Below are 12,241 nucleotides of genomic sequence, written 5' to 3'. Positions count from 1 at the left end.
GACTTCAGATAAATTGCCTCTCTCTATATTTTGCTGACCAAAACCCCACCATGCTTCAGAAGCTAATACAGTCAGAGTTCAGACTTGCTGCAAAAATTATTTTGCATCCTTCATAAATCAGCCACCTACTTCTCCTGGGACCCTGCAGGCACAGAGTTTCATATGCTGATCTTTGTCAACCTGCTTCATGGAATTCAAATAATATAGGACTCTCTCAAGTGTGCTGGAGTTCTGGTCTTTTTTTAGGATTCTGGTCTTGTGTAGGGTGGCCAGCAACTGAAGCCTGGTTTCAGGCAGCTTGATGAAGTTATCCCCATGTCCATTTCATGTTAGCATCTCTTTGTGGCTTTCTGCCAAGGTGGATTTAAGAGGTTGCTGCTTTTGCAGTGGTGGAAGGGTGGAAGACTTGGGCATGTGTCAGTCAAGGCTGGCGCTGATATGTTTGTCACTTAATATGCTATTGCCTGTTGTCTGTCAGCTTCACATCCAACCATCTATGCTCTACTTTGCAATGCTGAGGCCAGCATTCTACAAACAGGGGTTCTCCTTTGCGGAATGTTTCCTTAAGCTCTGCCAATAGGTGGTACCAGAAGCACATTTCAAAGTTGGAGGGGGAAGAACTCTTTCCTATTTACTTCCTAAGGGCTTCCTATTTATTTCCTGTTGCCAACAGCATCACTCATTCTTGCTTCTTCACCCCAACACTGGGAGGGCATTCCTCTAGCACAGTTGAATCCAATTTGCAATTTTCCAACACAGAGAGCCAGCCTCATGATGCCTCACAGATACTAGTTCTAGCTGAGCAGAGCTCCTTCCTCAGAGATCTAAAATTCAGCTCAGCAGGTCTCTTCCTCCAAGCTTCTAATTTATTTTTAATGGTTCCAACCTTTTTTCTTGTTATTCCCGCCCTGGAATTGGTAGCTGATTCCTGCAGTTGCTACCTCTGTGATAGCTGAGTGTCCTCTTTATTTTTTTCAATTCTTAAATGCCTACATAACAAATCTTTATATTAAAATTGATATTAAATTTATTAATATGAACACTAATATTACACTTAAATGTTAAATAATCTCTGTTAAGATAACTGATAAAACTGTGACTCATACAATATGCAATTAGTTGAAGGGTTAAGGGCAAGAGATTGAGTCCCAGTTGAGGAGGGGTAGGGATCTCTGAGAGATTATATTGGACACCAGGGACGAATTTTGTTGGACAGTGGGAAGAGGAGCTTGCAGTTAGGGAGATATTTGGAAGATGGTTCAGGGTAAATACTAGGTAAGGAGTTGTACTGGGGGAATTAGGATTGGTATGAGGTAGTCTGGAGAGGGGGTGAAATTTTAGGCCAAATGAATCCGGATATAGGGATTAGGCAGGGTGATGGGCTGAACTGGAGCTAGTGGTAGTAAAGTTAGGTTGTGGTTGTCTTAGGGTTAAACATGGATAGACCTTGGGTAGAGTAGGGTTGGAGTTTGGAGTTAAGATGGAAACAGAGTTTAGGCTCAATTTGAACAAAAGTGTGAGTGATCAGAACTTGGGATTGGTCTGTAGTTGTGTGGAACTTGAATCTGTGTTAGGCTTAAGTGGAGCCACGTAATCAGGTAGATCTGGGTCTATTAAAATGTATTCTGTTCCCTCCTCCAAATGAAAATATCCAGAGGCCTTTCTCCATAATTTCCCAAATTCCTTGGGTGAGAACTTCATAGGCACTGAATGGTTCAAATGTTAGAATTTGGAAGTTGGGTAGAGGAAGAAAAAGGCTGGTATGATCAGAGAAGGCACCTCTTGAAGCTGAGCATTTATATGAGAATACCCTGAGAGTAGTTTCTCACATCCCACCACTATTTCAAAGTCAACACAATCATCTTTCTGTCCTTCTCGTCTCCCTCATCCAGACTCTCTTCTTTCTTGCACTGCTCCTCAATTCTCTCTACATATGGGAACTAATCACTGCCAGTGTTTTTGTTTTCTTTTTAAAAAATATCCCACCAACACTGTTATACCCTGTAGATTGTTTTGTGAAGAAGATGGGGAAACTGAGCCTCAGAAAGGAAAGTGACCTTCACACAGGCATTCAGTGGGTCACACACAATGGTGAAATTCAAAAGAAGATTTCTTCTGACTATCAGACTGAACAATGAGGAAATATTAGAAGTGAAAATAAATTGATGTTGGCAATACAAAGTATGATGGCGATGCAAAGTATGATGGCGATACAAAGTATTACCCAAAAAACTGTGGTAATAAGGAACTTAAAAAAGGTACTGACATTTGCTTTGGGTGATGCAGCCATGTGTCTCTGTCTGGATGGAGAGAGAGAGAGAGAGAGACTATCTTCCTGCACCTCTCTCTGTGTCAACATTTTGCCCATTGCTTTGGTGGATTCTGAGACAGTTTTGGGTATTTCATAGTGGTCTTCCTATTCAGGGTGACTGGGAGAGGGCAATCCCTTCAGACTGGGGTGGAATTAGATTAGGTTTGAGTTTCATCCTGAGGAGGGCTCCCTGCAGCACTTACTTCTACCTATTTATGTGAGGCCTGCTGAGAAGGCATGCCAGGCAGCAGGGAGGAGTGCCCTGTCTGTTTGGATGTGGGATGGGACATACAGGGGCACTGTGATTCAAATGCAGCAAGGACTGTAAAATTTTTTGGTACTTTTCTGGGATCTACCAGGAGGCCAGCAGATGTAGCTACTGTTTTGGGTTTCTGTGGGAGGCCATATACTAGCCTGACACAAAGGCATTCCTTCTTTCCAAAACTTCAGAGAAGAAAAAAGATTTCCTTTTTTTGCTGCCATCCTGATCCAAAGAAAATAGAAGAAATAATTTTTAGTTTATTCAAATACTTATAAACAAGGGACGACTTCGAGCATTGTTTATATATTGGAATTATTTTTAGTTTATTTAAGTACTGAAGAATTTATTATACCTAGCCCTTCATAGAAGGATAAGCATGAAATGAGTGCTAATAAATAAATGTATTGTCAAGGGAGAGCATCACTGTGGAGGAATTTCAATAGACTAAAATGCTGAGAACTTATGGTGACAGCTGTGGGGGAATTCACTTATTCCATTTCTTTTATGAAAACGGTTGCACTTGAAATTTTATGTGTATATAACCTAAGTCTTCATGTGAGCACTGTATTGAAAATTATATTGAAAACATTGATAAGTTTGAGTATGTAAAAATATAAGAGTTTCTGTCCATCAAAAGAGACCCAAAAGAAAGTAAAAAGGTAAGCTACAAACTGTAAGGAACATAAATGTTCTTTGACAGGCAAATAGATAAATAAATTGTGGTATATTCAAAGACTGAGCTACACATCAGGGAAAAGAAGTAAAATTCAGCTACATACAACATAGTTGAATTTTAATAATATATTATGGATTGTAAAAGACAAATCTTAGAAGACTATGCATACCAAAGAAGGCTTTGGTACCTCTTTTAAAAATAAAACTTTTTTTCCCACTTTCCCCAAAATTAAACTTTAAACAATAAAAATTACCATTATGCTACTTTGAAATACAAATAAGTATGTTAAATTCTTGGGGAGTGGATAAGGAAAGTCAGGATGTGTGGGATTTTAGAGGAATACAGAAGTATTTAAATGTAAGTTATTGATGCTATTCTAGCCCTTGTATTTGTGAAAGACTCACTATTTTTAAAATAAATAAGTGAATAAAAACATTAAAATAAACATGAAAGAGAGCTATAAATATGCCAAAGATTTTGTATGGACCAATGATAATTGTATGCACCTCTGGTATATTAGAAAAGGAAAAAAAAACACAAAAAAACCCCACAGAAACCTATAGAGCAATGGATATCACAGCCGCAACTGGCATTATCTAGAAAGGAGTCAGCCTTCTCCAGGTAAGTTTCACTATGTGGAGAGATGGTGTGGTACAATGGATATAGTTGAGGGTTTGGGATATGAATGTTGGCTTTATTACTTACTATTTAGAGAGACTTTGCTGGAAATTTCTAAGCACAAAACCAGAAAACAGCTATGAAGAATTTACTACTTAAATTTAATTACTTCTCTATGGCAAAATGTACCATACACAAATTAAAAGGTAAGTCCAACACTGGGAAAATATTTTATTACTTCTTTAGTTCAGAGAGTTCTCTGGTGGGGCATAAGATAATCTTATGGGCAGTAAAGTACTTACTTGAAGGAGATTATAAAGTGACACTGTCTAATTTATAAGGGGATAAAGAAACCTAAGTTTGAAAAAAACTCAAGTTGCACATAACCTTGAGGTTCAGACATATTTAGGCTTGTTTAGAAAAAGCAAAAGAGAGGATACTGGTCAAATAGCAACCAAATTTCAAGAATGAGCAGAAAGAATCCTCTTTCCTTAGTAGCCATGCTGGGAAACAAAGCTTAACATTGGGCTTAAGCATTTGCCTTGAACTCCATGGTAGAGTGAGTACTTTTCTGCTGAAAACATCTCTAAAACGGATATTTTTCATATTTTCTTAAATGATTTCATAAGCTTGCAAAAATTAAATAATATGGAACCAATAAATTGAATTGAGAAGTGAGTCCTTTTAGGAAAAGAAACACTGAAACAGTTTCACCTTGAGGGTATTTCCTGAACCATATGAACTTGAGTTATGCTTTTCATGGCCTTATGGAACTGAGAAATGGAAGTTACTATACAGAGTACCAGTGGTAAAAAACCTAATAAGAGACTCCTGCATCAATATGGGACTTCAAAGAATTGCGTCTTTACAATAACAGTGAGCTGGAAACAATCCCCACTCCCCAGTAGATTGCAAAGAAAATGAACTGTTTTTAATTTAGTTAATGAGAAGATTGGGTGTGTGTGTGCAGGGGAGTCTCCTCTGAGATTTTGTAATCCCAAGCAGGCCCTCACTTAGTATATAGTCTGAATCACGGCACTCTGGTGATATGAAAAATCTAAAGCTGAGAATCTAATTAATACAGGCCCAGACTGGTAATGCCCTCATTTGCCTGACAGAAGGAAACATAAATATTCTCTGAAGAACTCATCTTAATCCTAGACCTCTTTAAAAAAGTTTAAAGAAAATGATCAGTTCACAGACAAAAATCACAAAACTCTCAAGGAAATAAAGCATCGTGAATGAGAAGTAGCAGAAACAATAAATAGTAAACTCAAACCTGGAACAATTCAGATATTGAAGCTGTCAGTCACAGAATAGAAAGTAATTATCTTTATGGCTGGGCACATTGGCTCACGTCGGTAATCCCACACTTTGGGAGGCCAAGGTGAGCAGATCACCTGAGATTGGGAGTTCAAGACCAGCCTGGCCAACATGGTGAAACCCTGTCTTTGCTAAAAAAAAAAATTAGCCAGGCATGGTGGCATGTGCCTGTGATCCCATCTACTCGGGAGGCTGAGGCAGGAGAATCGCTTGAACCCAGAAGGCAGAGGTTGCAGTGAGATGTGATTGGGCCAGCCTGGGTGACAAAGCACTCCAGCCTGGGTGACAAAGCAAGATTCCATCTCAAAAAAAAAAAAAAGGAAAGAAAATAATCATCTTTAATATGTTTCAAGAAAAAATCAAGACTTGAAATTATAAATAAAAAGTAAGCAGATCTTGGCCAAATGCAGTGGCTCACGCCTATAATCCCAGCACTTTGGGAGGTCGAGGTGGGTTGGTTGCCTGAGCTCAGGAGTTTGTGACCACCTGGGGCAAGATGATGAAACCCTGTCTCTACCAAAATACAAAAAATTAGCTGGACGTGGTGGTGCACACCTATAGTCTCAGCTACTGAGGAGGCTGAGGTGGGAGGATTGCTTGAGCCAGGGAGGTGGAGGTTGCAGTGAGCTGAGATCATGCCACTGCACTCCAGCCTGAGTGACAGAGTGAGACCCCATCACAAAAAATAAAAAAAAAAAAAGTAAGCAGATCTGAAAAATAAATAGAAATAACTTGAAATAAGGTGAAAATAAAAACTTGGATTTAACATTACATTAGACATAGCTGGAGAGAGAATTAGTGAATTAAGAGATTATTCAGAAGAAATTATTCAGAATTTAGTGCAGATAGACAAAAAGATTTAAAAAAATAAAAGGGAGGTTAAGAGACATAGAAAATATAGTGAGAAGTCCTAAACATGTTTATTTGGAATTCTAGAAGGAAACAGGAGAGAAAATGGGAGCAGAAGTAATAGTACAAGTTAATATGACTGAGAACTTACACAGAGCTGATGAAAGACACCAATCTTTCAGACTCAAAAAAAACCCTAATAAAACCAGGGTAAATATGAGAAATGCACATGTAGGTAGAACACAGAGAAAATGTAGGATAATGAAAACAAGGAGAAGATCTAAAACCAGCTAGAGAAAAAGGTCCTATTACCTTCAAGGGAGGAAATGTTAGACTGACAGCAACTTCAGCATCAACAATGAAAGCATGAAGACAGTGCTACTATATTTTCAGTGTGCTGAGAAAGAATAACTCTCACATATATTTCTACACCTAAAGAAATTGTAATTTAACAATGAAGATATACTGTAGATATTTCCAGATAAAATCTAGGATAATTTTCTATAATAGGCTATCACCAAAGGAAATTCTAAGAGAGAAGCTTTAGACAGAAGGTCAGTATTTATAAATATGTGGCAAATACGCAATCATTCATTGATAAAATAACAACAATAGTATTTTTCTTAACCAAAAACAATAAGATAAAATTAAAATTGCACATAAATTAGGAGATGAGTATTTGGGATTAAGAAAATAAAGAAAAGTTGAAATGAATAGGAAATACACTAACACAAAGAAAGCGGTTTAGCTAAATTAATATCACCCGAAATAGACTTCCAGGAAAGAAAGCATTATTGAGATAAAAAGGATAACTGCATAGTGATAAAATGTTCAACTTACTGGGAAGACATGTTTTCCAAACATTTTTTTGTACCTTTATTAATACAGCATGGAAATATATGTAAATAAAAATCATCAGAAATAAAGAGGAATGGATGAATCCACAATTAAAGTCGGGGACTTAGAAATACTCCTCTGAATATAGATGTGGTAATCACCAGTTAGTAGGATTGAGCTAATATATATATATAGAACACTGCATCCAAATGATACAAATTTTTCCCAAATAGAGACAAGAACATTTATAAAATATGACCACAGACTGAGTGTTATGGGAAGTCTTATCACATATCAACATCATGAATAACCTAAGAATCTCTGCCTTATTTATTTGCCATTGTTACTTGACAAATTATAATTGTATATATGGAAGCTCTGTCTTTTGATTATATTGTAGGCATTTGCTATGGATAATTTTATATGCTTTTCTTATTGATTCATATGATATATATGACTTTTGGAGTATTGTAAAGAGACCTAAATTTAGGTGGCTAAACAGAATCCAGAAACCTCACAAGCATTAAAATGTAAATATTTTAGTTTTTCCAATTTAAATTGACTAGAACCAATAGCACCGTATTAGCAATGAGCCTAAGTGCCCAGATTTTGGTCTGCAAGTCAAGTCTTCACTCAAAGGAACCAGGGCCATTTAGAAAAATGGCTGAACCCTGGTCTAGTGCTGTGGACTTACAGTGTGAGCCCAGGACATTTTCTTGTGCAGAAATCATTAAAGCTTTAAAAACGAATGGGTCATGTAAAGGGATGTATAATCCAGCCAGAGGAAATCTCTACTTGATAAAGTTATAACAATTTGAGCATCAAAAATAATAACAAATAAAATGGACTGGAATCCAATGAATCAATGAAAAGGCATGATTGCCTAAAGATACTCAGAGATGGGATAACCAGAAAAACTCATATGTCACCATTTGAAGCAGCTACTAAGCAAACTACTTACTTCGAAGACCAATAAGTAATTTGAAAGAATTAAGCATTTCTCCTGCCTCTCCAGTAAGAGCTGTATTTCTAGTAATCAAATAGCTCTAGTTGATGAGGGAAAGCTCTATTTTACTGAATTGCATTCTGCAACGCCTAAAGAATTTATTGACTCAGGCAAGGACCATGATTTGTGTTAAAACTATTAAGGATGTGATTGACATGGAACCAGATATTTGTTACTTGGCAAAAGTAACAACATACAGACTAATTTGAATATGAAAGCAAAAAATCAGCACTGTCCAATAAAAAAATCAGACAGTCATCACTTTAATTCACTTGTGAATCTGAATAGCAAGGGACATCCAGATATTAAATGACTTCTGATGTGATGCAGTATAAAGAACACAGCTTCAGCTCTGATACATTTTTGCGAAGATTGTTAGTGTACGTCAATAAAGCCATTAGAACTAACTTCCTACATACAAAATATATTGGTGAACAAGCAAAAGGAAACTAGAAAATCAGAAGGTGGATCAGTGTAAAAACAACTGGCTCAATGTTTTCAACAAATCAGTGTGACAAAATGGGGACTGTGCTAGATTGAAAGAGATCAAAGGGATATAAATAAATCACATTCAGTCATTTAAGCATACCAGCTTCATGGAACATTTCTGGCACAAATGGGGAAATTTGAATATAGCCTGGGTGTTAAATATGAACAAAATGCATTAAAATTGAAAAATGAAGATTATAAGTGAAACAAAGCAGATTATGAAACAATGTGTAGTGAGATTTCATTTTAATAAAATCTTTGCATAGAAAAAGATCCAGTAATATACAATAAGATGTTAACTGTGGCAATCTGTAGGTAATAGTGATATAGTGTTTTTATTGTTTCATTTTTTGCTTATCTGTATTTTAACATACAATAAAATATACCCCTTTTGTAATAATATTAGTTTAAAAATGAGCTAAGCATTAAATTTTAGATACTAGAAAAACAGCAAGAGGATATCTAGAGAAACCAAGAGAAATGACATAAGTTCAGGCATTTCATTGAGTTTAATGCAATGGACTATAATAACAACGAATACCCTGGAATATAAATAACAGAACTGGAATCTTAATTCTTGCTAAAGATAAATAAACAGATTTTTGATAATCTTATCAAGAAAAAATGGAAATAATTAAAAACAGTTAAAAAGCTGGAAATAACTATAGACACCACAGAGATTAAGAATAATAAAACTCTATTATGAGGAAATATACATGATACATTTGAAAAATATTTCAAGGAAATACAATCCATCAAGACTAGCACTGGAAGAAGTACAAACCTGAGAAGATCAACCAAGCATAAAGACGCTGAAATGGTACTGACGGCCTCCCCCTCACAGTAAGTCTCAGACTCATAAAGTATTAACATTGAGTTCTACTTTGCTTTGCTTAAAATAGTTCATGTTCTTTTGTCTTGGAATAATTATTATTAATACCCCCTTTATTCTCAAATGTGTCCTAGTTACATAAATTATAGAAGAATTGTCTAATACCCCTAGATCTAGCAAACTTTGAAGGAACAGTTAATTCTTGTATTACACAAATTGTTCCAGAAAATAGAGGAAATGTAAAAGCTGCCTAAATGATCTTAGGAGGTCAGTGTTATCTTGACTTCAAAGGCAGGTAAAAACAATAGGAAAGAGAAACAATAGGCTGTAGCTCCTCCGCATATATATGCCAAAATCCCAAATAGAATAGTGAATAATGGAACCTAATACTGTGTTAAAAATATACTTCCTGTATATCAATTAGGGTCTATCTGGAAGCCATGAGGATGAATAACATCAGAAACTCTAGCAATGTAAATCTCTACCCTAATAGATAAAAGGAGAATAATTATATGATTCTTAAATGATACATAGAAAATATTTTATAAATTTCAAAAATTAAGTATAGTAGAATATTTAGCTAATTAGGAAGAGATGGGAACTATCAAACATGCTAAAGATTAAATGGCAAAATTTTGTGACAAATGTTAGATTTATTCAAGGATCTTTAGGTACAGTCCCTTTAAAATTGGAAAAAAGGCCGGGCGTGGTGGCTCACGCCTGTAATCCCAGCACTTTGGGAGGCCGAGGTGGGCGGATCACGAGGTCAGGAGACCAGCACTTTGGGAGGCCAAGGTGGGCGGATCACGAGGTCAGGAGATCGAGACCATCCTGGCTAACACAGTGAAACCCCATCTCTACTAAAAATACAAAAATTAGCCGGGCGTGGTGGTGGGTGTCTGTAGTCCCAGCTACTGGGGAGGCTGAGGCAGGAGAATCACTTGAACCCAGGAGGCAGAGGTTGCAGTGAGCCGAGATCATGCCACTGCACTCCAGCCTGGGTGACTGACAGAGCGAGACTCCGTCTCAAAAAAATAAAAAATAAAAATAAAATAAAAAATTGGAAAAAAAAACAAGGACTCTCATTAATAATGCGAATATTTATTACAACAGTGAAGGGAGAGCCTGCGCTTGTCTTTAGGAAAAAATAAGAAATAAGTTCAAGGACTAAAAAGGAGGAGCTAGTTCCACAGATTGTGGAAATCGATAAACAAATTCAAAGATTGATAGAAATAAATGGGCAAAGAATAGCCAATATAATTGTGAAGAACAAAGTTAGAGAATTTACATTCGTGGATATTAAGACTTATTATAAAGCCATAGTAATTAGTAAAATGTACTACTGATGCAAAGATAAAGAAACGAAGGAACAAAATAGCGTCTAGAAAGAGATCTAATCATGTATGATTCCATGAGAAAAGTAGAACAATAGAGTAATGGCAGAAGGATGGTATTTTCAATGAATGGTTATCAGTTGGTCTTTCCTTCACACCTAAAATCAGTTCCATGTAGATAATAATAATAATAAAACAATAAAGTTTCTGGAACAAACATAGGAGAGTATGTTTATGACCTTGGGGTAAGTAAAGATTTCTTAAACAAGACACAGAATGTACCAACTGTAAAGAAAGAGATTGATGAATTAGACTTCATTAAAATTAGGGACATCTGTTGAACAAAAGATGTCGTTAAAGAGGCAGAAAAGTTAAGCCACAAAATTGTGGTAGCTATTTTCAAAACCTACAACCGACAAAGATCTTGTATCTTGAATACATGAAGAATGTTTACAATTCATCAAGAAAAACTCAGACACGCACTACAAGAATAAAGAAGCCAAAGTGTTGAACAGAGCATCCGAATGACCCATAAATATATGAAAAACCTCTTAATTCCACTGATCATTAAGGAAATACAAATTAAAACCATAGTGAGCTACTGTTACACACAGAGATTAGCTAAACTTAATGAAGATTAACAATATCAAATATCAGTGCGGGTGTATTAAAATGGTACACCACTTTGGGAAGCTATTTGACAGCAGATTAAAAAGCTGATCACATGCATGTCTGTGACCTCTCAATTTCCCCAATAGAAAAGCCTACATATGTGCATAAAAAGTTACGAACAAGAGTGTTCATAGTAGCATTATTTATAATGACCCCAAACTAGAAAGAACCCAATGCTTATGATCAGTAGTATGGATAAGTTAGTTATGGTAATGGAACACTATGCCATAATAAAAATGAGTGAACAATTGCTATCTCCACACAACATGGACAAATCTCAAAATATAATGATGAGTCAAACTTTCTGGAGACTGTAATTTTAATAGTAGAGTTACAGTCCATTCAGTCACTGATGCTTTTCTCACAGGTAAAGCACGTATCCAGGTGTGTTGCTGCTTCCTGTGATAGTGATATGAGTTATCAGCAACACTTGGTAGCGTCCTTCTCAGCACTATGATAATCTAGCCTGCCATTGGATAAGTTCAGTGTAGATTTGTCTCCTAGTCTCTATTAGCAACATACCGTTTCAGGGGGAGTCTTCCATCTTTTGGCCACACGATGGCGGAATAAGCCTAGGGAAATAAGAAAACTCTGTGTTTTCCTTCGTGTAAAGTAACAGGCTAGGCTTCACTGCTAAACACATAGCGCTTCCAAACATTAACTCAAAAGGAGAAAAATCATGCTTGCTAAAGGGAGTTAACCTTAAGTTTCATAGAACAAATACTAAGGCTCTGAGTCACTGTAAGCCAGTGTCTTCATTTAATTTAGCCAAATGTTTTTTTCTTTTTTCTTTTCTCTTTCCTTTCTTTCTTTCTTTTTCTCTTTCTTTTCTTTCCTTCTTTTCTTTTTCTTTCTTTTCTTTCTTTCTTTCTTGACGGAGTCTCCCTCTGCTGGCCAGGCTGGAGTGCAGTGGCGCGATCTTGGCTCACTGCAACAACCTCTGCCTCCTGGGTTCAAGCGATCCTCCTGCCTCAGCCTCCCAAGTAGCTGGGATTACAGGCGCTCTCCACCATGCCCAGCTAATTTTTGTAT

Source organism: Pongo abelii, chromosome 21 (genome assembly GCF_028885655.2).
Source record: "Pongo abelii isolate AG06213 chromosome 21, NHGRI_mPonAbe1-v2.0_pri, whole genome shotgun sequence".
Classification (NCBI taxonomy): Eukaryota; Metazoa; Chordata; class Mammalia; order Primates; family Hominidae; genus Pongo; species Pongo abelii.
The sequence above is the reverse complement of the archived record's forward strand: the minus strand, read 5'-3'. Positions refer to the sequence as shown.